Source organism: Alligator sinensis, unplaced genomic scaffold (assembly GCF_000455745.1).
Source record: "Alligator sinensis unplaced genomic scaffold, ASM45574v1 scaffold88_1, whole genome shotgun sequence".
Lineage (NCBI taxonomy): Eukaryota > Metazoa > Chordata > Crocodylia > Alligatoridae > Alligator > Alligator sinensis.
In genome coordinates, this window is record NW_005842347.1 from 1,272,734 (window position 1) to 1,277,122 (window position 4,389).

Here is a 4,389-nt window from a genome sequence, read left to right on the forward strand (position 1 = left end):
TGGTACAACATAAACAGGACCAATATACTGTTTCCTTCACCCTGTATTCAGTTCTGAGAGCAACCACTCATAAGGCCCATGGTAGGCAGTTTGAAGTCAGGAGAGGACAGTATAGTCTCCATGCCAGACCAGACTATGCAGCTCTATTTATACTCCAACAGTATGCCAGTTAGTGCTGAATGTGATCATGTCTTTTGTTATTTGAACCACAAACTGGACTGAAATAAGCAATTCATCTCACACAGGCCCCCACCAGCCATCAGACTGTGATTCAGGGGTCAGCAACATTTTTGGATGGAGTGCCAAAAATACCCATAACCTCAACTTGCAAGATGTTGGCATGCCAGCAGGGGAGCCACAAGGGCCTCAACCTTGTGGCAATACAGCCCCAGCCCCTTCCCCACCATCTCCCCCAAGGTGCACATGCACCCGCCACCAACAACAAGCCAGGTTGAGGTTCTGCAGAAGCTGGTGCAGCTGCTTGCAGCCTCCTGGCTGCCTGCCACAGCTGACCCAAGCTCTGGGCAGGCCCCTGCCACTCACCATGGCTGCTCACACTAGGCAGTGGGGAGGTTGCAAGCAGCTGCACCATGAAGCCCTGGTCTAGCTCATTGCCAGTGGTGGCTGCACATATGCCTCAGGACTGACAGCAGAGAAGGGTCTGGTGCTGCATTGCTGCAACAAGGATTGGGTCCCTTGTGGCTCCCCCGCCACCTGGCCTGAGGTGCACACGCCACACTGGCATGCATGACCCTGCTGTAATTATTTTTAGTTTCTAGTGACTTAAGCTGGATTTGTACCAGCAACTTGGACTAGAAATGTTTTTTTATCCTGTCATCAGTTGCTTGAGGCATCTAGTCTCACATGTGATTTTATTTCTTTACCCCCCCCACACACGTGTGTGTATACACACATATATGTATATATACACACATGTATGTGTATGTGTATATATGTGTGTATATGACAGAGCACTTCGACTGAGGTGAAATGCTCCAACAGGAAGAAAAGGAAACAACGGCATTTTTAACTTTGCTTAGTAGATGTAATTCTCTACGTTTCTAAGAGCTACACAAACAACCTAAGAAATCAAAAGCCTACTTTTCCTCCTGTTAACATTTTCTCACCATCCAGTACACCCCCAGCTAACACTATCTCTTTATTGCCAAAAGGTGTCTTTCTACAGTAAGACACCTAACTTAGTTTAGCTTAACCACTTTGCTGGCTTGCTGTAAAAACTAGTGGAGATAAAGCAGTTTCATAGATTCATAGATTGTAAGGCCAGAAGGGACCTTGGAAGATCATCAGGTCCAGCCCCCTGCACCAAACAGGAAAGAAAACTGGGGTCAGGTGACCCCAGCAAGGTGATTGTCTAGTCTCCTCTTTAAGATTTCCAAGGTAGGCGATTGCACCACCTCTGGAGGGAGCTTATTCCACAGTTTGAACATCCTGACTGTGAAGAAGTTTTTCCTAATGTTGAGCCTGAATCCTCTTCTAGGAGTTTGTTGCCATTACTCCTGGTTTTCCCCTCGGGTGCTGCTGAACAGTTGCTCACCGAGCCCTTGATGTACTCCCCTTGTGTAACGGAGCTGCTACCAGGTCCCCTCTCAGCCTTCTTTTCTTGAGGCTGAAGACTCCCAGATCCCTCAGCCTTTCCTTGTATGGCTTTCATTTTAAGATACTGATCATATGGGTGGCTCTTCTTTGGACTCTCTCAAGCTTGTCCATGTCCTTGTTAAAGTGTGGTGCCCAGAACTGGATGCAGTACTCCAGCTGCGGTCTCACCAGTGCTGAGTAGAGCAGAAGAGTCACCTCTTTGGCTTTGCTGGAGATGCATTGATTGATGCATGCCAGGGTATTATTTGCTCTACTGGCTACAGCATCGCACTGTCAGCTTATGTGCATACTGTGGTCTACTATTACTCCCAGGTCCCTTTCATTTGCAGTGCTAGTCAGTTTGGTGCCGCCAAGCCTGTAGGTGTGTTGGGGGTTGCTCGTCCTGAGGTGGAGCACCTTACATTTCTCAACATTGAACTTCATCAGGTTCCGAACCGCCCAACTTGCCGGCCTGTCTAGGTCTGCCTGTAACTGTAGCCTATCTTCAAGCGTGACCATGCTTCCCCATAACTTGGTGTTGTCTGCAAACTTGGCCAGTGAGTTCTTCATCCCCACATCCAAATTGTTAATAAAGATGTTGGAAAGTACTGGACTGAGCACCGACCCCTGTGGGACACGACTGCCCACTTCTTGCCAGGATGACGCAGATCCGTTCACTATGACTCTCTGGCTCCTAATCTGCAGCCAGTTTCTCACCCACTCAACTGTCTCAGAGTTAAGCCCGCAATCCTCCAATTTCCTTGCGAGGACATTGTGGGATACTAGATCAAAGGCCTCTTGGAAGTCTAATTCAGTTAATTCATATGTTGATGTAGATAATCAAGATCAACATGATATCCTCCCGGGCTGGAGTTCACCTCAACTAGCCAGAAGCTGTAGTTAGGTGGAGTATAGTGTTGAACTTAGCTAGCTACATTGAAATGCCTTGACCTCTCCAGGTCTAGTTAGCTGTCCTATCATAAAAATCCACATTTTGTGGCAGTGAAAATACTGTTTTAGCTGTGCTTCAGAATGTTGGGTAACCCTGGTTGTAGGGAAGGTAATGATACATAATCTCTAGTAAGAGCTCCTTCCTCTGCCAACAGGAAAAAGTTGAACTATTTAATCACAGCCCAGCAGAAAGCAGTCAGGTTAGTATGTTATGTGCAAGACTTTGCAGTTATGGGACAAAATACGGTTAGAATGTAAGCCATAGCTTGCATGCTCTTGCTTGTTTATGCTTATGTTTAACTTATGCCCCCACCACTGTGTTAATGAGTAAAATTATTGTGGTCAAAGTTAACTCTACATTTTATTTTAAATTATTATGTCTACACCACTGAATCTGCATCTGACCAGTTCCTTCCCAGAGAAAAAGGCAAATCTGAGACAGTTCAAGAGAGGTACTATGGGAAGGGCTACTGTTATCTGTGGGGTGTTCCTGGCATCTGAAGACTAGCTGCAACAGGCTATGAAATCTCCTCAACAAAACTTCAGAGGTAGGGAATGGATGTGGGTCTGCAACCTCTCTCACAAATAAGCTTTGGTACTTTCTGTGGGGTTGTAAGAGCCACTTTGAATTTAAAGGGTAAATACTACTACATGAAAAAGGCTCAGTCTAATTATGACTACTGAAATTCAGCCATTTTCTTATGTCTAGAGCCTACCCTTGGTCAATAAGCACCTTCCACACCATATATCACAGGCATTATCCTACCTTGAAGTTACAGCAGGATATAAAAGAATTGAAAAAGAGCACTGTAATAGTCTGGGGATATCTCCCCTAAGGCCTTGACCAGGACTTTAGAAGAATCTGCCACATGGTACCAGAAATTCCCTTGTCTAATTAAGCGGTGTGTGCTAGGCCAGGACTTCTAAATCAGTAACAGTAGCATAACTAAGGAGAGGCAACTGGGACACCATTTCTGGGCAACCACTTGGGAGGGGGTGGTGCAAAAACTGCAGTCATGGCAGCTGGGCCCCATGCACCACCACCTCCCACTGCACAGACCTGCCCAGTTAACCTCTGATCACTAGTGCTTTCACTGTAAGTTGAAAGCTTATATAGACCTTTTTTCATAAAAGCATGTCTATATAGGAAACCACGTAACAGTAGGTTTAAAGTTAGGCATGGGCTTAAATAGCTTGATTAATGAAGATGGATGTAAGCACAGCAGTGTATCCGTGAGTTAGGCCCAAGGTGCAGAAACAAGCACTAAAGCTCATATGTACCTATCTATAAAGTATCCATTACTGCCACTGTCGGAAACAAGATACTGGGCTAAATGGATGATTGGTCTGACCTAGGATAGCACTTCTTATGTTCTTAAGTGATGAGTTCTCAGAAAGAAGGCAGGGTAGATTTGCACCTTCTGCCTGGCTGAGACTCACATGTCTAACTACATCTCTGCTCATGAATACTAAATCATATTTAGAAAGGATGCTTGGAGGGTTATCCTGCCCACCTTTTGATTGCAATTTCCACATATTTAGCTGTTGCTTTTAGCAGTTGTGAATTCAGTCCCACAAATTATGACAATGCTTTTAGATGCAATACAGCTAACTAGATTTTTAAAAGGTGCTGATTTTCTACAACCTTTTCTTTTGGTTTGCATAAAACACTTTTTATGCCATTTTGGTTGTACACCAATATAATTATATTTTTATTTTTTGTATAACTTAATCCTCTGTCTAGTGGGGAGAAATCTTGAGTTTATCCCTGTGCAATTCAATGCTTTGAAGATCAGAATCTATCCTTTTGGTGTACACAGTAATTCCCCAAAACTTCAGCAG

The 4,389-nt window shown here is 44.7% G+C and overlaps 1 long non-coding RNA gene across 1 annotated transcript in view; it reads left to right on the plus strand.

Moving 5' to 3' along the window:
* LOC112551139 overlaps positions 1-4,389 on the plus strand; it is a 29,356-nt gene that overhangs the window by 19,964 nt on the left and 5,003 nt on the right. Inside the window, exon 3 of the long non-coding RNA XR_003095317.1 lies at positions 2,956-3,095. This is a non-coding gene — a long non-coding RNA (uncharacterized LOC112551139). The remainder of the gene's footprint in view (positions 1-2,955; positions 3,096-4,389) is intronic.